At 30.2% G+C, this 23274-nt stretch overlaps 1 protein-coding gene across 2 annotated transcripts in view; it reads left to right on the top strand.

Annotated features, from left to right (window-relative positions):
- LOC129912778 (trichohyalin) overlaps window positions 1–23274 on the top strand; it is a 117145-nt gene that overhangs the window by 67625 nt on the left and 26246 nt on the right. For both annotated transcript variants that reach the window (XM_055991190.1, XM_055991189.1), the window contains exon 2: window positions 11117–11158. The gene's annotated coding sequence lies outside the window, so the exon portion shown is untranslated. The remainder of the gene's footprint in view (window positions 1–11116; window positions 11159–23274) is intronic.

Below are 23274 nucleotides of genomic sequence, written 5' to 3'. Positions count from 1 at the left end.
TTTTGTAACGCTATTGATACATGCCAATAATAAATATGAAGACTTTAACTGGATTAGGGTACAAAATATTTACATTGTGGAATGACAAGTGTACTTAAGACTTTCTTTCCCTTTAAATGGAATGGCCTGTGCTAAAAAAAGCCAAAAGTCAAAAAACAATTCAGAAAAAATCCCTGAGAATACTGATCCCGAACAAAAAAACACAGTTTTCGATATTTTTAGTTTTTTTTTTCAAAAAGTAAAAGAGATTTTGACTTCTAGTTTTCGGTGTTTGACTCAAAATATATAAGTGAAATAAGAATTGGAAAAAAAGTTAGTACTTAATTGGGTAGATTTTTTGGAATAAAAACTGTTTGAACTGTTTTTGAATTTTTTTTCAAAATTTTGTGTTTGAAATTTTTTGTTTCAAAAACTATTCATCAAAAAACATTTATATAAAAACCAGAAAGTGGTATACCTTTTTCCTTTAAAAAAAGGTATCGTTTAGTTTTGAAAGTGTTGCCGTTCTCTTTAAATATTTTTTTTTTTGATTTAAGGTAGAGTTCTTAATTTAAAATTTTTTTCACATTCAAGTGCTTGGCAGACCGTTTTTGCCACGGCTGACTAGACTTTTTTTTTGCAGTTACATGCCTGGGGATGTCCTTAAACATATTTCATATGACTTAATACACAACCAAAAAAGTAAAAAAACTAAAAAAAATTAATTTAAAAAAATTTTTTTTTTTTGTTTGTTTTGACTGTTTTGGTAAGGAAATTTTTTTATAAATTTTTAAAAAACATTATTATTATAGGAAATTTAATTCTCTACAAAATTTGTTAAGAACAATATCTCAAAATTATGCTTTGTTTACGAGATATATTGAAAAAACCAAAAAGGGGGCTTTTGCACCCCTATCTCCAGTTCCCACCCTCTCATTTAATAGCACTCCGCGGTTTTATCTTTTTTATAACCCATTGAACGATTCCTGCAATAAAACCCGTGAACATCTTACTTCCTTTCTGAAAGACATAATTAATAGCCGTAATTTTGGCGTTGGTGAAAAAATAGAAGGTTTGGTAATTTTCAGTTTTCTCGAAAAGTAAAAGAGATTTTGACTTCTAGTTTTCGGTGTTTGACTCAAAATATATAAGAGAAATTAAAACAAAAAAAAAATAATACTTGATTGGGTAAATTTTATGAAAAAAAAAAACTGTTTGAACTTTTTTTGAATTTTTTTTCAAAATTTTGAGTTTGAAATTTTTTGTTTCAAAAACTATTCATCAAAAAACATTTATATAAAAACCAAAAAGTAGTATACCTTTTTACCTTTAAAAAAAGGTATCGTTTAGTTTTGTAAGTGTTGCCGTTCTCTTTAAATATTTTTTTTTTGATTTAAGGTCGAGTTCTTAATTTAAAATTTTTTTCACATTCAAGTGCTTGGCAGACTGTTTTTGCCACGTGTCACGAGATTTTTTCTTTTGCAGTAACATGCCTGGGGATGTCCTTAAACATATTTCATAGGGGTGAATACTAAGCAATTACCTGCAAACTTTAGGTCGCTGGCTCTTAGACTAATAAGTTTCTATTTTAACATTTTACTGTGGTAAGTGCATATTAATGAGAAAAAGCACACAAGAATGTTTCACGTATGTTATATTTTTAAAAACTAATGTTGAAACAGAATTTTCCTGTTATACAAAGTCAATAAGCCTGATTAATTTTTGAGAATTGATATCGTTCAGTATTTGTTTATCAGATGTTTAAGCATTCGATTTTGTATAAATATTTAAATTCATCATGAGTACTACACTCAAAATTAAAAGCTTCAAGGATTAATAAAACTTCGTACATTTTTATTGTTTTTGGAAATGAGCCTTTCTTGGAATGTAACCTTTTTCTCTAGGAGTTGAGTTTTTTTTTTTAACAAAACCAATAATAAGCCTTAAGATTTAAAAATAAAAGATAAACCATTCAATATAAATTGGTTGTAGTTCAAAGTAGATTCTGTCTCTCTGATCTGGATATGTATTTTTGTGGCCTTTTTCTAACATTGTATCAAATGATTTTGCAGAAATAATTCTTATTTAATAAAACTTCTTACTTATACCACACATACAAATATGATATCCACATGTGGTTTATTAAGAAAACATGAACTGAAAACGTTTTTTAATTTTTTTTTATTTGCTAATCTAATTTTGAAAGTATTTATTGGTTTAGTTTTTTTTTTATCAGATAGATACACTCAAATTCAGAGTTCAAACATAAAAGTTCACGCTGAAAAGTTTTTATGTTCTTTTCTTTAGGTTCTATTATAGCAAAATAGGTAGTTATACATGTTTATATGTTTTGTTTTGTTCATGTTCGTTTTTTATTGTTTTCTAATTAGTTGCTTCTCATAAAACTGGGCAATTAGTACTTTTAAATGTTGAAAAAGTTTGTTACTGAATTTAATGAAAACTTTATGACCTTTATTAAGAAGATTTTAAAACAGATGTGCTTCGATTTTTTTACTAACAGACACTTGAAGTATTTCTGAAGAATTCATACACATTTTTATGAGGAATTTATAAGTTTTCAAGGGCTAATTTGATATATGTGCTTCCAAAGTATTATACTAACTTGTATAGTATTAATTTATAAAGTCATAAAGAGGGATAAAAACCATTTAGAATGCTTAATTTTTATAATAATTTGAAGGTTTAACACAGAAAGTAATTAATTTAATGCCTTTAGAAGTTGTAGTTAAATTTTTTTCCTTTTGGGATCATAGCTAAACTACTCTGTCATATCAAGTTAGCATGTCAACCAACCATTTTGGCCGGCAAATACCTCGAAAATACCTGACCTCATTGATTTCTTTATGGTCAGGGGAATACCATCAAATCGAAACTGTAAAAATTACTGTGAATGTTTTGAGAACAGGGGCGTACACTCCCTTGGGGCAAGCGGGGCGGCGCCCCGGTGCCCCCGACCGACCCCAGGGCCCCCACTGGAGACATTACAGAGAAGGACACTGTTAGCATAAATTGAGTTACGAAGTAAATTAAAATGTAGGTATTTGAATCACTTCGGATACAAGGGAGACTAATTATGTCAGTCAGTGTAATGTATAATGCAATGGTAGCCACACAATATATATTAATTTAATAAAAAGGTTACCCAAGGGGTCCCAACAAAATAAACTGCTTTTTTAAAAGAAAAATTATAATTTTATCTTAGGGCCCCAAAAAATATTACTTGAAAAATCTTTGCAACCACAAATAATACATTAGAGGGCCCAAAAAAGCAAAAAAAAAAACAACTTCAGGCCAAGGGCCCCAAAAGCCTTTACTTCAGAGCGTCAAAAAAAAAATTAAATTAAAAAAAAAATGTTTTTTAAATTAAATTACATTTGTTGATGGATTACTAAATATTACTTTAGGAGCCCCAAAAAATATGACTTCGGGACTCCAAAAATATTATATGAAGGGTCCCAAAAAATGATTTTTCAGGAACCCCGTTAGTTGAGAGGCAATCAAATATTAATTTGGGGGTCCCAAAATCTATTACTAAGGAGCCCAAAATATTCATCAAATTTTCTGATGGCATGACAAATATTATTAGACGATCCTCAAAAGCTATTACTTCAGTGGTTCAAAACAATCAAATAGAAAATTAAATATCAATTCAGGGGCCCCAACATTAATATATCAGTGCCCAAAATAAAAACATTACGTTATTGGTGGCGTTCCGAATACTATACTTCAGAACAGAGGCCCCTATACCTATTAATTCTTGGCACCAAAAAAATTATATTATATTTTAGGGGCCTCTAAGCACTTAATTTTGAGGCTCCAAAAATAGTTTTTCAGGGGCCCCAAAAGAAATAAATTATGTTTCATGATGGAAAATCAAATGTGTAGGTACATATTACTTCAGAACAGAGGCCCCAACAACTATCAATTCTAAGCTAAAAAAAAATTTATTTTAGAGGTCTCTAAATATTTAATTTTGGGGGCCCCTAGTACAAGTATTTACTACTAGAAATTTTAAGTAAGTATGGCAAAGTGCATTACGAACATATTATAACATTAAAATAAACCTAAAAATAAATAAGCCATACAAAAAAAAAGTACGGCGTATACGTACTTTTTTTTATCTAAGGGGCCCCAAAATTTAGTCTTGCCCCGAGGCCCCGGGGCCCTGGCTACTCAACGTACGCCACTGTTTGAGAACGATATCGAAAATAGAGTTGATTCAAAAAGCCGCATGGAACAAAACTTTACCAAAGAGATATGGCTCATAAAGAGAATGTCCGACGTCATTGAGAACACTTTTAAAGAAAATAAAATTTGTTCAGATGTATTTCAAGCTTTTTGTCAAAGACTCTATACAATTCTTAGAACGGTTTGAAAATCGTTGACAAATAAAATAATGTCGATTAGAGATGGACTCAAGCTCATTTCTGCATGGCCCAGTTTGCATTGAAAACAACTATGTTTCACGAGGGAAAAAGGTTTCTGCCTAAAGCAATTTGTAAGTAATTCACAAGTATCTTTTCAAAATAATACATAACTTTCTAAAAAATCATTTCAACTTTATAGGTACACCCAATGACTGTCAAAAAGCAAGAATAAAAACTGCGCCGATTTGCGAACTTAATTGTGGCAACTAAATTACTTAATAAGCATCAGTCCTATTTATTAGAGTAACGTTCTTAATAAATTTAAACATACAAATTGATATTCATAAAAAAAAGCCTTATTTTTATGTCTTAAGAATATATCCCCCTCAATTTTGTTCTTATAATTCTACACTACTGCCCATTTCCGTAAAGATAAAAATTTAAGTCGTTTTGCAATCATTTGCAATTATATTCCTGACAGTTTTTGATGTCCCATCCTAACTTGACAAAAAAAAATAAGAAAGATACAAAATAAATAAAAACCAAATACCATCTGGGAATTATTCGTCACGGTATCATTTTCACACTTTTTCCCCCATTTTAAGCCATTAATCAGCTTAAAAGTGTGTTTGTTCCCATCGTCATCATCTTCGTCTTGCTAACATCACCATCTTTTTCAAAAAATAAAAAAAAAAAACTTACTTTCAAGTGATATGAAGGCAAAGAAGACTAAAAACTGTCGCAAAAATACCAGTCGTTTACAACTTCTTCTGCTTTCAGATAGTCTCTCATTCCACGAGGGCTTTATAATTAAAACCCTGGATTCTGGTCATAGAAGCAAAGGAGAACGACATTTTTAAACATCAAGAGTATTTTCACAGCTCTCTCCCTTGCTGAATGTTATAATCTTAAGAAGAGTTTGTCACCGGACCGACGACCGACGCGACAGTTTAAAAAAAAGGCCCGCAAAGATGATATCATTAAGACAGATTACGGTGCGGATTTTCATCCATGGTTCCATTGCGTTCATCAGACCATGCCGATGAATAAGTCTCTTTCTGTCTCTTCGTCATCTTATAGCCAAGTGAATTTTCCATCTTTGGTGTTTTATTCTTGTTGTCATCTTGTTTTTCCTGGAGTAGAGACTGTTTGGGATCAAGTTGATTGAGGTATAAAAGAGTGAAGTGATTCTTTACTTTCATAATAGGATACGTGATAGCTTTTAGATTCACGCGCTGAACATATAAAAAAGGTTCAAGTTGGTAAATACATACTAGTAACTTGGCTAAGGTGTATAAAATTGATGTGTGCCGTTTTTATATTGTTCGAAGGTGAGATAATGTGTTTTCAAGGTGTGACAAATTTGAATACAATGGATGCAAACAAACAACCAAAAATAATGAAAACACATGTTCTCGTTTTTTTTTTTTTTTTTTTTTTGAAAAATTCTATACGAGGTGTTATAAAAAAGTTATACCACGAGAGATCTGTTATAGTTGTTCAAATACGCGTGAAATGTCAAGCCAAGTCATTTCGAAAAAAAAAATTTCATTTGTTGGTTTTGTATTGCGGCAACAGTCTTATGTCAATCGAGTGTGTGGTATGGATTTTTTTTTCTATTCGATAAATTAGGCAAGGTCAATCAAGATAATCTTGTTAAACTCTGAAAATAAAAAAAAGAACTTCAAGACAAATAACGCCTTCTGTTGTCGAAAATGTAATTAATCAGATTTAAGAGTGTTGGATTCGATAAGCCCTCTAAATTTCCGGATCCGAATTGGATTTAAATACATTTTTGGTGATAGATTGTTTATTTTGACACAAGATAACTTTTCATATTGTACAATCAAAGATAAATGTCAAGTAGAGTTTTTTATTTGGTATATGCGATGATGATTAATCAATGGTTTTGTCGGATTAGTCGATTGAGAAAGATAGAACGTAATGAAGGGCTTATACCGTTATTGGTAGCTTAATAAATATATTTAAGATATTTGTAATCCCTCCTTATGATTTTATGTGATAACATAAAATCACTGGTATTTTTGAAAGGAGTTTTATTTATGTACGTATAAAATGTACAAGTTTTGCAATTCGTAGTGGATGCATTTGTAAGTTAAAGTAAAATAACAATGCAGTTTTTTTTAATAATAATGATATCTTCCTCCTAAGATAACAAAACAAAAATATTGTGCAATACATTTCACTTGGTTCCTTCTAACTGCAACAATCAAGTAAAAAGCTTTTAAGTACACTGTTAAAAATTTTGGTGTAGATTCTACGAAAATTTGGGTTAAATATGAGGCAACACCAAAATTATTTTTTTTTAGGAAAAATGTCACCAAATGTATTTTCCTGAACCAAAATAGTTTTATATAGGTCCTTTTCAGGAAGCGATAACTACATCCAGGCACGAAAAAAAATTATTTCATTTTTAAAATGGCTCCCATTTTTGTTTAAGTTTTTACCTAATACAGTTTGATCAAAATTTGATTTTCTTGTACTAAAAAAAATAAAATGCACGACTGGGGCCGCACGTACTTGCTCTTGTAGTTCAAAGTATCTATATCTTAAATAAGTATTGGAAATTAAAGATTTTCGTTAAATTTTCAAAAAAAAAAAAAAATAAAAGTATTTAAATTTTTTTTTAAACTTTTTTGATATTTTTTTTTACATTTTACACTTCAAAATGACAAGAAATATCTGTCTGCAAATTTTGAATAAAATTGGCTAAGCCTTTGATTAAATATACGACTTAACTAAAAAATACATCAATTTGGCAGAAAACGGCAACGCCATACCGTTCTCCGAAATTTTTGTGAAAAAACTAAAAACGCAGTTTTGTTAGAATCATTAAGACTATAATGAACACCAAATTTAATCCAAATTGTTAGAGTCGTTTTCGAGAAAATTGCAATAACTCACTAACGATACACGGGAAGAGCCGACATTAGCGATTAAAAAAAAAAAGAAATTGTCATATTTACACTATCCGTATTTTTTGAGAAAAACTAATAACGCAGTTATATTACATAGGTATACGTTCAGCATTACTTGTGTCAAATTTAATCAAAATCGTTAGAGCCGTTTTTAAGAAAATTGCAATACCTCGAAAAGTTTGTATGGGAGGTATACGTTCTAGGCGAGATATTAAAAAACAAAAAAAAAACCAACCTTGGAAATTACGAAAAAACTATCTGTACCAAATTTCATGAAAATCTGCCGAGCCGTTTAGGCTGCAGCTACTTGTACAGATGGACGCACGGACGCACCGACGCACAGACCGACGGACGTCATGACGAAACCCACTTTTTTGGACTTCTCGATTATCGTAATGTTAGTTTTGATTAAAACCTCGAAATTTTTTTTTGACACGAAACTAATACTTGCCTTATTGAGCAAGTAAAAAGAGTATTTAATGTCAATTCAATAATTTAGATGCAAAGAAATTAGTTAAAAATTCAAATTTTCTTAAAAAATATTTCAATACTTTTAATTACATTTTAATGTTTTGTATTTAAAACTAATACATTTTAATTTTTTTGTATTTGAAATTAATAAAAAAAAATCATGTGTGCAATTCACACGTGGTAGAAGTGAAACCTTAAAAAATCATTTTTCTTGCAAAAAAAAAAAAATAGAAAAAATTTACCTATTTTTATTCTATCACCTTCAAATCCTTGTTTTTTATATGACAACCTATATAAATTTTATATCATCTGAAAGCTTATTTTCTAAGCTCAAAATATGTATATCGATCAGGTCTATGATACATCTACAAAAAGAGCTAGAATTTTTTGAACTCGATCAATTCCATCAAAGAAAGCGAAAAAACACGTATTTTTGTCTTCTCACGCTATTAAATGCATTTTTTCCCTAACAACCTATACAAAATTTTATACCATATGAAAACTTATTGTGCATGCTCAAAATATATATATCGATCAAGTCTATGAGACATCTACAAAAAGAGCTAGAATTTTTTGAACTCGATCAATTTCCATCAAGAAAAGCGAAAAAATACGTATTTTTATCTTCTCACGCTATTAAATCCATTTTCTTCCCTAACAACCTTTAACAACCTACAACATCTGAAAGCTTATTGTCTTAGCTCAAAATTTTATACCATCGGAAAACTTATTGTGCATGCTCAAAATATATATATCGATCAAGTCTATGAGACATCTACAAAAAGAGCTAAAATTTTTTAAACTCGATGAAATTTCATCAAAAAAAGCAAAAAAAAACATTTATTTTTATGTTCTCATGCTATTAATTCATTTTTTTGTGTTTGACAACCTATAAATGTGAAAATGTAAAAAAATACCATGTGAAAGCTTATTGTTTCACCTTGTATAATGATGTATAAATCTTATTTCAAAGATGTCTACAAGAGAAGTTAGAACTATTTAAAGTCAACCATGTCGAATTTCCAGACTGAGATCACGGTAATTCCTACACTGGTAGCTGCTCATCGCCAACAGATCTCCACAGGTGTTTTGAGGTATTTTTCAATTTAAGATTGTGTAACATGTAGAGCACGTACCGTTATGTGTGATATATCAAATAAAAGGTTATGTTATCAGCATGCGTATTAAAGTTAAATCAAATTTGTATGTGCACTTGATCAAAAGATATAACGTGTGTTGGAAAAGAACATCTTTTTACCGTTATCTCCGAATTTTGAATATGAAATTAATTGAAATTTTGTACAATTATAATTTATTTAATTACCTCTTTACTGTACAAATTTCATTCATCTATCTATTAAAACAAAAAAGTTATAACAAGTTGAAGTCGTGTCGCGTTTTCGTTTCATCTTGTTTCAAATCACTACGATACTAAAGAAGTTTTCACTTAAAAAAAAAAAATGATTAAAAACTAATAATTTTTGTTTTGAAAAAGACCTAATTCCAAAGGCTGTACTAAAAACTACGACAGAATTTTTAACCGTGTAGGCATTCTTAGCTCCTTACTTTTAAGTTTGAAATTTAAAGAGGTATAAAGAAACTTTCAATGTTAAAATAAAATCAACTTAAATATGGTTACTTTTATTTTATCAGTGAAATTAAATATTGCAAAATGTATCCTGCAGACAAACAAATTGTTTAAATGAGTAACAATAAAAAGAAATATACCCACGTAACAATTTTTATCTTCTTGCACTGACTGACCCTAACTTTCAACGTTTGCAACTTATTTACTTCCCGTTTCTTGATTTGATTAATCAAATCCTCCAGGCAGCAAATACTGCCTACTTAGTCCCAACTCATTCTTACTTACTAGAACTAAAATCACAATGAAAAATTTTGTCACGACGACCATCAGTTTAAGCAAAAGAATCCGCCTACGGTATAGCACGTTGTTGGTTGGTTGCACTCCTCCACCTACACTCAACACTCTTCATTGCTGCGCGAATATCGCTCGCTTAAATCTTAATAGACACACTTCGTTGGTCAATTACTTAAGCCGCACCAAGTCACTTGGGGTTACTGTGTTACGCGAACAACGTCGTCACACTGAGAAATGCTTTCATTAACCCATGCATCAGACATAAAAAACTCCATCCTATGTCGTTGGAGGAGTTCAGAAGTGCAAATGTAATTCCCAGAGCGAAATAATCGTCACATTGTCCCATTCTAAGCGACCAAAACCGCGCTGCTCTCACTCCTTTCATTGACAATCTATTCACAGAATGTTTTTTAGATTAATCATAGAAGTTTCTCCAATTTAATAGGCGCAGACACTCCTTTCAAATACTTGGTCCCTATAAGTCTCTAGGGCACGTTGACGGACCACAACGACGGACGACAGACGATCCAAGAACATTCGCACATTCGATTAATTCAATAAAAATAGGCGAACATCTTTATCTGTGTCCGCGCGCATGTCGCATAATCTGGAAGCATGTCAAGTATGCTTCCAGTTGCATTACATAACATCAAACCTCTGTTTCGTTTGGATGCGCCGCAGCAGTACCGCACAAAAAAAAATGCAGCTGGAAGCGCAATGATTGACAGAAGGATCACTGACACCGCATGAGCATGTTGCAAGCATAATTGATTTAACTGCACGCGCACACACATAACGCTAGCTCGTTGTCGGTCGCTCGTGAGTCGCGAATTGATCTCGTGAATCGCGCGCGAACTGTATATTTCTGTCTCTTTGGGCTGTCAGAACTTGCAGCTTATACATAAGTCGTGCGTGCGTCCGTCGTCATCATCGTCTTGATGGCTGATGGCTGAGATGTCGCTGTCGTTTTGGTTGCTGCTGAAGATCTGACACACACAAGGAGATTTATTTATTGCTTATATAGTGCACATTGTCAATTTGTATAAATTAAGTTTTATGTTTGATGCCCGTCAAAGTATCCATTAAGTTTCCGACCCGACCGGCTTTTTAAAGTACTTCTATACATTTTCCCATTCCCTAATAAAGATTAGCTGGCTTCATACTCTTTATACTTGTACATTTTTATAGAGCGCGGATCTGTTTGATTTTTTAGCGTTCCCAAGTAGATCGAAGTGAATTGCGTATAGAGGAGACTAATTTGTTGTTGAAGAGATTAAAGTGCAGAGGAAAAAGAGATCTTTAAATTTATTGTTGACTTAACTTAATGTGTGTTCTAATTTATGTTGTTAATTTAGTCATTAATTTTGATATTATCTTTTTTCTGTGTGTTTATCTTTATAACATTTTAGACATGAAAAGCTGACAGATTTATATTTTTGTTTTTTTTTTCTTTGCAGGACGCATTTATCGGAACATTTTTGATTGGATGCAAATTTAATGTGAGTAGCTAAAAAATACTAAACGTGTTGATGTTAAAGTAGATCCGTTTTTGATGATCCTTTTTGCAGGTCTTAAGTGGCGATTTATTTTGTTCTGCTTAAAAGCAATGACAAATTTAATAAGACCTGCATACATTCAGTCACTCAAATCGACCTCGTCTTTTTATGGTTTCAAAAAAAGCTAATAGAGTCCTTTCTTCAAGTATATTTAAGCAAGTTGAGGTTTTATGTGGAGTTCCACAAGGAAGGCAAATTGGACCACTTTTATTTATTCTTTGAACATTTTTAAAGTTATTTTATATTGTAAAACTTCCAAATTTGCTTACGAATATGACTACCATTCCACACACTTTTTAAAACAATTTTTTTTAAGCCATCTTACCGGTTTAATTCTTTTCATGTTTTATTAGAATAAGAGGGACTGATGTTGGGCGCCAATAAACTTCTTTAAACGCTTCAATTTTAAGGCTTCTTCAAAAAACTTTTCACGAATCTTCTTAAAAATATTTGTTTTGCATCAAAAAGTTGTTTTCTTGACATATAAATAAACATTTAAGTGACAAATTCCTTGTAAGACATTCAATGCAAAAAAAAATAAAACACCAATAAACTGTTAGACAAATCACTCTAAAAGTCTGTGAAAGAGATTTTCTAAAAAGTAAATAAGCATTTATTGACATCTCTTCACGTGCCACTCCTACGTGATTCTACTTTACATTTCAAGATTTATATTTGTACCTATTTATAGCCTCAAAAGACTCCTTTCCTCACTCTCAAGACAAAATGCATTCATATATCACCACCGTTTATCTATGAGAAACTTTACTGAAATCATTCATCACACTCAACTTTATAGCTACTGACTGACAGAGAAACACTCTATGTCTACACCACACACATGAGACAGAGTCATATTTACATACAAACAAATCATCCTCTTTCTATCTCGATAGAATAGAGGTATGTTTGATTTATATGATGGTTGATCATTTTGGACGGAGTGAAATCAAATTATTGCACTTCACATCGCCATTGATGTCCCTAGTCCCTACATTCAACAAAACAAGACACGATGAATGTCAGTCATTCAGGTTAAACAAGATGGATAAGATTTAGCACCAGGGAATAACAACAACCGTAATCATAGCCATAGGCAATTCTACTCTACTGGATTTAATGTTTTCCAAAAAGAGGAGATTTGGCATCATCGTGATTCAACGTCATTTTTCGGTCGATGGAAAAGTAAATTTAGTTCAACATACCACCACCATTTTGGCATTTGGTGCCCCTGTAGACCCTCTAACATGACCAGGTCACGTTGTAGTAGATTCGTTCTGTTCGTTCTGCCTACAAAAATATATTCCTTCCGTCTTCTGGGGGACAAAAGTGTTAAATTTTAATGTCGAACCAATCTGTTTTGGGTTCCTTCCATATTGACACGAAACGAAACACACAAGAATTTTGCTGTTCTTCTCAATCTAGCAAATCTAGGTGTCCACAAGAGAGCTGCTATATAACACGAAAAAGGTGGAAACGCAGATAAACTTTAAAACAATGGAGTAGGTAGGTCTCTCGTAGGTACAACACAGGAGGACTTAAATTATGAATGTTTATAGCGAGTGTGTGTTGAAAGGAGCTCCTTCTTGCTTTGGAGGTGGCTCACGAGTCGAGTAGTGTGTCGAGAACACAGAACACTCTTGTGGGTGTGCACAGTTTGTCAATGCTTCCGCCTTGCTTTCAAAGATAATGATGTTCTATCGTTTTTCTTCCGTTTACCTCCACACACACATACGCTAAATACGGTCTATGATAAAATAATGTGTGGAACAGCTGTGACGCCTTATGTTTTTTTGTTCTCTTTAAAATTCTTATACACTTATGATGGGATAACTACACAAAAGAGTAAGTAGGGGGAATTCCTAAAAGTCAAACGTCATTAAATAAAATCAAGAAAATTCAATTTCCATTAGGTGAATGGGCAAAAAAATGGGGGAATAAATTGAAGTGCTATCTTCATTGTTGCAGAAAGTTAGCCATTCTCCATTTGGATCCGGTTCGAAGTTTTTCTTTTAGTTCTCTTTTTCTCACAGTAGGCAACCAGGAAGTTAGACTGGGGGATAGTAAAAGAGATTAAACATCTGTTAATAGGGAGGGCGTAAGGAGTGTTAGGTGCATTTGTACTAACTAGCTTTTAGCTCTTTTAGCTTAAGGTTTTTAAATTTCTTAAAGAGGTATTTTTGTGTATGAGGCGTTAACAATAGTTAATGGGTCTTGTTCATTTATTGTTGAATCGAGTATTGAAATGACGCAAAACTTAAAAAAAAAAAATAAAAAACTTAATTCAATTTGTTTTCGAAATAATTTTTTCGAAATTTAAAGCTTCTTCACATAAAGATTTTTTGTTTTTTTTTTTAGTTCATAGTTTTCTGTTGCTAGTCGTTTTGGGGCGTTCTTGTCTTAAGGCTTTTGGGGTTTTGGAGTGTTCCAAATTTGATAAATACTTCAATTAGTTTTTTTTTTAATATTATTTTGGGCTTTGTAGTTCTTATTACTTTACTATTTACTTTAAAGGATTTGTTAGGTTTCAAAGAGATTTTCGGTATTTTTTAAAAAACTTCTGGTTTTTCGAAATTTGTGTTTTTCGATATTTAAATTTCATGAAACTGATGGATTTCCAACCTCGAGTTTTTTTTCTTCAGAATGTAGAATTAAAAATTTAAGCTCGAATTAAAATTCTTTTTATTTTGGAATTTTGAGTTTTTACATTATCCGGATTTTAACATTTTTTGAAGTTTGTGATCATTTTATATATGTTTATTCCAGTAGCATTGGTTTTCGCGGTTTTTTCGATTGTAGGTTAGGGCTTTTTAGATTTTCTGTTTTAAGGATTTACTATTCTCTTATGTTGGCTTTTGCAAAAAGGGTTTACAGGAGTTTAGGGTTTTGGAGATTTCGTAATTTTAGTTTGTCCAAATTTTGAATTTTTCCAATTTCGCAGTTTTGCGATTTTAGGTTTTTTTGGGTTCTCTAGATTTTTATTTCTAGGATTTACTCTACTCCTCGAATGTTTGCTTTTGCAAAAACAGTTTTCAGGATTTTGAACTTTTTTGGATTTCGAGATTTTGATTTTTTCTTATAAATTTGGGTTTTTTAGATTTTAGGATTTAAAAATTTTCGGATCTTGTTTTTGATTTATGGGTTTTGAGGATATCGTAATTTTGGTTTTTTGTGAAACTATCCACATTTTAGCTCTACATAATTTTGAAGTTTTTGGGTTTGCGGAAACCTCTTTTGTCGGGGTTTTCTAGATTTTTTGTCGTTGGAAGTTGGGTTTTCCTAAATAACATAAGTTTTCCTTATAAGATGTTTCCTGAGTTTTTAAACTTTTTTCTATAAGTTGTGATGAATGATAAAAAAAAAATGTTTTATGACACCAATCAGATTACAGAACATTCAGGGCTATAATATCTTGCATTTTACATTTCATTCGTTTGTTCATTTATTTATTTTTGTTTGTTTTTTTTAATTCATTTCATCAACAAAAAAAAAACTCACACAAATATTTCATTAAATCATGTAATCTCTTTTTTCGTCATCATTTACAATCAATAATAAAAATAAAAAAAAAAACTACGTCAAAATTAACATGCACAAAGTTTAATTTTATGTGATAAAAAAAAACACATTGATGTAGGTCATTTAAATGGAAATGAATCAATTTATTATTCCAGTTTTTTTTTTTTTGTTTTTCTTTTTATATAGAATATATGAATTTTAAATTTCTCTTTATATATGGCCTACAATTATCTTAATGAAGTGGAAACTGTTATTATTATAATAAATTAAATGGAAAATAAATCACCAATGCACACACAAATATGCAATTTTTTTTAATTTCGTAAATGATCAAATAAAAAATAAAAAAACATTCGCATTATTGATTATAACAAATCAAATATAAAACATTGCATTACATGTAATTGAATGTTTTATTTTATTGTAAGTGTAAATTTAAAATAGTCTTTTCGTTTTAACTTACAAAAGAGATGTAATTTACAATTGCAATAGAATCTGTTGAATTAAAATAAATTGAAATTATATGTTGTGTGTAATTAAATAAGTCAATTTAAATTATTAATTTATAAATTTATAGGAAAATAAATATTTTTGATGTTGGTCCTTTTAAAAAATTAAAATTAATAAATAAATTGACAGATGACAGTTAGACCACTGCCAGTTATTTTTAAATGGGCATATAAGTCTATGTCTTGTGCAGGCATACAGAAACAGCTACAGTGGTCTTGTTTTTAGTGTTTTTCAAAATAATTTTTCCATTCAGTTTCTTTGAATGCCAATTTGTTTGTTTTCAAATTGGCTCAAACTCCCAAAAAGGGTGAAAACGTTTCATCAAAATTTTTCCCACAATTCGCCATAATACTAATCGAAACACAAGTTTAGGTTATAAACCTTTCATTTGAAACCAAAAATCAATAAGTTCTTGAAGAAATGTAATCTTCCAGCAAAGAAGCCTTCACATTCACATTTGAACAAGTCATAAATCATCTTGAACCATCTCAAAAGGGCACACGATAAAATCTACAGTTGAGTGTTTTTCTTCCATTCATCATATACATACTCTGATATATAAAGTATGTGAACAGGATGTAGAGATACAGTTACAGTATTGAAACAGAAAACTTATATTTAACTGAGAACAGAGATAAAACCAAGTCATAAGGGGAAAAAAAAAGAAACATTTACCTTTACCTAACCTACATACGAGTACATCCAGCTTCACGAGAGGTTTTATTAGTTCAATATCTAACCCATCATCGTTTGACAAGGACAATTCTCAAAACACTTTACACACCAACATACACACAAATGTAACTACACGTTCATAAAATTTTATGTTTCTCAGAATAAAAAAAAAACAAGGAAAAAGAAAAAAAATCGTTTCCACTTGTGTTACAAGAACATATATATCCCTCCATCCATTCCTTGAATATGAAGTATAACCACACTTAACACAACAAACGTAACATCCTTCGTGCTTTCGGTACGTGTATCTATGCCTATGTCATTTTTCTCTTTTAGCAAAAAAAGAAAAAAAACAGTTCTACTAGACTTAGTTATGCTGTGGTGTCACGCGCAAAGCATAATGTTGACACAAAAATGAACGAGTAACTGAATCGCGTTCTGTTTATTAATGAACTTGATGTAAAAAAAAATAAGAAAAAAGTCGAATAAAAAAATTCCAACAAATTATGTAACTTAAGTATAATTTTGAATAAATTCCTGTAACTTGTAACCATTTTTTGTGTGAGAGGGACTTGAATTGTCTTAAAAGTAAAAATGTTCTATAAAAAAATAAAAATCTTATGCACCAATTGGTCGTATAATTAAGAGCTTAAAGTTTTTGAAAAAAATTTAAATATTTTAAATCGGAAACCTCAAAAATCTTGAATTTTGAAAAGTAAGTGTCTAATAAACTATAACTTTCATCAATTTCGAAAACCTTAAAGTGAAAAAATCCAGATAAAAAAAAAAAAAATCAGGAAACCATAAAAAATCGAATGAACGAGTTCAGAAAACATATATTTTTTTATTGAAAATTCCAAAACTGATAAACCTATCAAGTTTGTGGAAACAAATATTTTTAAAAGTCGAAAATCGAAAAAAACTTTAAAACAGAATAAATAAATTGCACGACTGGGGTCGCACGTACTTGCTCTTATGCTTAAAGTAACTATAATGTTAAAGCTATTTATTCAAGAAATTTAAAATTTGATATTATGAAGAAATTTCATAAGTAGTATAAACAAATTAAATCTGTTTTTATAATTAATTAAACTCCGTTTTAAATTATCTTGAAAAAAAAAACAAATATGCCATTTTATTTCTTGTATAAAAAGGTATTTTAAGAAAAAAATTTTCGAAAATTGTAGCTTTTTTTTAAAAAAATAAATTTTTATATATAAAATTTTTTAACATTTTTCAAAAAAAAGTTGGTATGCCATTTTGAAGAAATAATTAATTTACACATAAAAACTAAATTTCAAAATTTTTCATTGATCCGTTTTCAAAAAATTGATTTTTCAAAAAAAAATTTTGAAATATTTTTAAAAAATCCAAAAATGCGTTTTTTGAAAATTTTCTAAAATTTTAATATTATCTTTACTTACACACTTTTGTATAAAAATTTTCATTTAAATCGGGTTAATGTTATACGAGATATTCAGAAACGAAAAAAACCGTTCTATGACAGGTACCGTTAATAACGGTACAAAAAATATTTTTTTTATTTAAAAAGTTGGCTCTTATGTGTAGTACTAAACACAAAAATTTTAATCAAAATCGTTAGAGCCGTTTTTGAAAAAAATTAACTTTTCTATTTCCGTTATATGGCAGGTACCGTTAGTTTTGGTCATAAAAAAAAATTTCAATTTGCCCTCTAGGGAATCACCAAAAACTGCTAACTACCAAGTTTGAAGAAAATCACTTCACTCGTTTAGGCTGCAGCTCCAGATAGAGACAGACACACAGACAGACAGACAGACAGACAGACAGACAGACAGAATTGCCGGACCCACTTTTTTGGCATTCTCCATCATCGTAATGTCATGTAAAATTGTTATCTCAAGTTCGATTTTTTTTACGAATCCTAAATTTGCCCTATAGTACCTATATCGCAAGTAAAAAATTAAAATTCTTTCATCCGAAATCCAAATGTAGAGGACTAAACTATCTGAAAAATCATCTCAAGAATGCTCAAAAACTTGAAACCACAAAAATCGAAAAACTCCAAATCGAATTCACGGTCGGACTTGAAAAACAACACAAAAAACAACATTTATGTATAAGAGAATAAAATTTGGAAATATCTAAAAAAAACACACAAATTTAACACAAAAAACCATAGAATAAGAATTAAAACGCAAAGCGGAAAACCATAAACAGGCCACCAAATATAAAATCCTGAGGACTCAAAATTACAAAAGCCCAAACTTGAGACTGGAAAATCTAAAGAACAAACTAATTTGGGAAACCTTTTTGCCAAAAACTGATTACTTAAAAAATATATTAGTAAAAATACCTCTAATTTCCAAATCAAAAATTAAAATCCCCAAAACTGAGAAAACAAAAAATATAAACAAAACCTCCAAAAAAAATCTCCAATAGCCGGCAAAAATAAAAAAGCTTTTAGTTTCGAAATTACAAATTTCAAAAAATACCAAAATCTGGAAATAGGAAAAAACAGTAAGAAAAAAGAAAAATCCTGGACGAAGAAGATTTAAAATTCCAAATAAAAAAAATTTAAAAAGGATAATTAAACTCAAAATCTGTACAATATACCGTCTCCAAATTCAATTGAAACCTTTATTTGGTAAAGTCATCATTCTAAAAACAAAAAAAATAAAATAAAATAAAACATTAACAGTTGAAAAAAAATGTATATTTCTGAATAGAAATGTTACGTATACGCCATAGTGACCAGTAAATAACAGCATTTTCTGTAGGATTTTATCTTCAAGACTTATAGAAAAAAGGTAGACTTTAAGTTCTAAGGGTGTCTGTACATATGAGATGTAAAAAACTGGCGACAGTCAAGCTTCCTATGAATTGACTGTTATACAAAGTTACCCAGCTCTCAAGAAGTTTGACGATAATTCACATGTATTTTTACTCTCAAATAATATTCAAATATTCGTCTTAAGTCTACATTAAACAAATACTCCTGTGAAACTTGTTATATTTGGTTCAAAATCTCTCGATTTGCTTGCAAGAAAATCATCACTTACCCTTACAGCAAGTCGATTTTTTACTATCAACAAAAAATATCTAACAAAAAACAGAAACATTCGCACATAAAAAATCCTTCCACTCTATCGTCATTGTCACCCACATCCCTTTGGTTCGCACTTTCACTTAAGTTCCTTTGGTGTTGTTATAAATCAACGGATTTGAGAAGCACTTTACTACCACCTTCATTTCACTCTTCCATATCTCCTGCACCTTTTCTCCATTTAACCTTGAAATTCAGGAAGATACAAAAAAAAAAAAAAAACAAAACAAAACGAGATACAAAAATTAAAGATATTCCTACTAACCCACATAGGTAAATTGTGTTCTTACGTGTTCAATGTTTACGTGTTTGTTGCAGGGGAATGGAATTTTGTTTTTACTTTTTTTTTTTATTTTTTTCTTCCTGTTTTTCGTTCGTTCTGCTTAAAAAAACACTGATGTATCTGAGTATCTTTTTTTTTGCCTTAATGTTTGTACCGCACTCAACAAAATATATTGTTCTTGATGGTTTTTTGTTTTTTCCTTATTTATTTATTTTTATTTTTATATTTTTGTTTTTACTTTTGCCTTCTGTTAAAGAATGCATGAAACATTTAGTTGAGAACATATCCACAATCCGCATGAGATAACTTTTGTATATAAATATTGTCTTGTTTTTTCTATTTTTGCCTTTGAAGTGAATTTTATTAAAAAAAAAAAAAGAGGTAGAACATTTGTCTGAATGATATTAACCTAAGATAGAAATTTGTCTGTGTTTTTTTAAGGTAGAGCAAGTTTTTGTTTCTGTTTTTTTATTTATTTTTTTTTTTTTACTAAATGTTTTATGATAAAATTATATTATTATCATGTTGGGGGTGGCCAAGGTTGACAAAATTAAATACAAAATGTCAAAAATGTCATTCGTATGCATTTACTGTCACTCGAATTTATCTTTGCTATTAATTTAAAATTTATTATTTTTAAGAAGTCTTCTTTTAATTTATGTTTTTGCATTAGTCAGTTTGTGTGACTAATTTGAAAATTAAATTTATTTTTTTAATGAAACACAATTTGTGAGTCATATTTTGTGTCAAATTTTGTTGTTGAGTGGTTATAATGTTTCCTAGACTAAGAGTCCACATTTGCAGTATTTTGAATAGAATGATGAACAATGAAACACATCGGATTTGGAGTAAAAAAAAGCTCAAAGTATTTAATTAATTCTTCTTTTGAAATGAATTCAAAAATTATTTACTTGTAAATATTAAATGAATTATAGGAAATTGTAAGCACACTTTTTGAATGAAAATGTTACGTATACACCACAGTGACCCTTTCATAATAATGTTACAAACTAACAAAGGATTATAGTCCTTTTAGTAAGTTTCTTTGGTATATCAAAAAAATCCTTTATTTCAACCCGAAATCTATTTCAAATAGTCTTACGCAAATATTTTTTGCCATTGTTGTTTCATCTGTCGTATAAATTAAAAAATCAATAAAATTAATTTTTTAAGAAAATACGAATATTTAGAACCTGTACTAAAACACCCATAACAAACAACTTAAAATAATTGTTCTTTGAGAAATTTTCAAGAAATTTTCTAAGAACATTTCTTTTGCACCGAGTTGTATCAGTCAATCAATTAACTGATTCATTATTTCAGTATTTACATTTTTTTCCGTCTTGATTTCGAACTGAAGAAGGATGTGATTTTTTTCAACAGCTAATTTTCTTTGTGAAAACAGCGATTTCTAACCGAAAGGAATATAATTGCAAAGAGGGTGAATTTGATTTGCAAAAAATGTGAATTTTTAATCAAAAACAAGAAATGTCGAACTATTATTTTTAGTGGAGTCACAAATTTGATTATTGAATCAACAATTATCAAAAAAGGTAATTTTCACTGAAGGCCAATTCAAAACTTACACACTCTGAAATGTAATATTTCCACTGAAACGAGATGATCCAGTCGCAGTTTCTTTAAAAAGTTTAGAATTATATTCTTTTCCTAATAATGTGAGCACGAAACCTTTAAATGATGATGTTGTTTTTTTAGTTTTCCCACCTTTTTAAAAAGATTCCTCTTATATTATATTATATGGCATCACACCCACTTTCTTTGAAACTAAACTATATAGGTAGTAAACCTTGTAAATGCACATAAACTATAAAAAGTTCAAAAACTCAATGTATGCAACATTTTATACGCACACGGAAAATGCAAATGCTTGCATTTTTTCTATTCCAAGAAAAACATATTCCAAGAATAACTTTTTGTTTCAAAACTGCAAAATGAATAAAATAGTAGAACAAATAACTCAAAGGGAAAATATATTACAATAACTACATTTTCAATGAAACAACAAAAAAAAAAAAAAAACTGAAAATTCAAAGAACTATTACGAGTAGAAAATTGTATATTTTTGTAAGGATTCATCGGAAACAAAAGTTCCTGCACAAATTTCTTACATAAATTTATTATTCTCCATCAAAAAAAAGCACTTAAAAAATATATATCCCACACACAAAAATTTTAAACATCAACTTACTACCCACACATTTGTAACCATTATAATTGACTTAATAAGCTTAAGCAAATAATCCAATTTTTCATCTATAGAAAAACCTTAATTCCTAAAGATTACATCTTTCCAAAAAAACAAGACCCTAAAATAAAACGATAAAATAATCCAACAAATAGCCCACAAAAGAGTCTTTTGTTACCCTGACAAGCCACAAAACAAAGCTAAGGAACAAAAAAAAAAGTATACAAAACCGCCACCGCCATCAAGGATCAACCTGCTCTCAAGTAAGCCGCTAAATTACGTTTGTAAAGCCATAAAGTAAATACATAATTAAATTTTTCTCACTTTCCAAAGTGATGTAGTGTAGAATGTAGATTCCTTTTTACTTGGAGTTTGAACTTGAACCTTTTAGCAAAAGCAAAACGCGTTAGCTTCACCCTCGCCTCTTCGCCTCGCCACGTTTAATGGCATTTTAATTTCTGTGATTTACACAAGCGCCACCACTTCTCTTCTCAATACACCATCATCATTATGATGATGATTTTAGCTCGGGCGTAAAATTTTGCAAATAAGTGGCGTAACTTAACCCAAACCGTTGAACTTAAGGGGACCACATAGAAAATGAAAACTGACGTCTATATAACGCGTCCTCGAATACACGCCACGCATTAACGATTTATGCGTGCAGTTTTATAAATAACTTTTCCTTTTTTGTGCTTAATGTGAGTGTGTGTCCGTGGGTGGTTTGTAGAAGAACACACAAAACGTGCTGAATGCGAAAATCGATAACAACACTTTATCGAAATACAAATTTAAGGAATTTAAAATATGTGCTATTGGATAACGAAACGAACTTGCCATCAACTCAACCCACCCACTCATAACATCCTGGACTAAAAACATGTGCATGCTGGTTTAATTCCTCCCACCTTATACAGTACTAGATACTATACTCGTGTACCATTCTGACTACTCTCGGATTTCGCTGTCAACTTTAATGTGAAATTTAAAACATCCCACTGGGAAATGTCAGCCAAAAGGGGATTTTATGTTTGATATCCAATATGGCAACCGGAAACTCACAGGAAAATATTTATATAGCTATAGTTCCTAAGTTTAGAGTTGAACTTTCATAGTGGAGATTTATATCTAGAAGCTATTTTAATACAAAATTTAATGTATGAATAGAGTGATTTATTTAGTTAATTTATAGGAAGTCGAAAATTCTTGGAAAGGATAGCGAGATGAAGTTTGTTGAAGGAATTCATTCAGGATGTGACTTTGCATAATTGACTATTATCAAAAATGCGCATAACTTTAAATGATAATGAAATACTAGCTATGGATGGTGGTGACGTTTTGCTTTTTATCTTAAATGAATTTAAAATAGTCGACACTTAGAGACAAATCCTGGGATTGCTTTTTTTTTGGAAATTTATACTGAATTCTTTCAAATAGTTTGTTTTTGTATCCGAGAAGCAAATATAGAAGATTTTCCAAACAATCTAACTTAGTTTTTAATTTCTATCGCCGAGTGTTTAAATTTTTGGTCCACAGAAATCCTGACTGAAATTTTCGTTTTCAGTACAAAGAATTGAATTGACAAATTAACAAGATAAATTGGAGCATTCTCTAAACTTTTTCTTACTAACATTTTTCTATCGAGTGTTCTCATTTTTCGTCAACAGAATACAGCTCAAAAGATTTTGTTTAAACTTATTGTGTAATTTGTAGCAATTACTTTTGGGTTCATGGTAAACCAAAACAATAGATAATCACCCTTTCCCCTCCTAAGATTTGCT

This window comes from Episyrphus balteatus, chromosome 2 (genome assembly GCF_945859705.1).
Source record: "Episyrphus balteatus chromosome 2, idEpiBalt1.1, whole genome shotgun sequence".
NCBI lineage: Eukaryota > Metazoa > Arthropoda > Insecta > Diptera > Syrphidae > Episyrphus > Episyrphus balteatus.
Note: the sequence above shows the minus strand (reverse complement) of the source record. Positions and strands in the feature narration are given on the sequence as shown.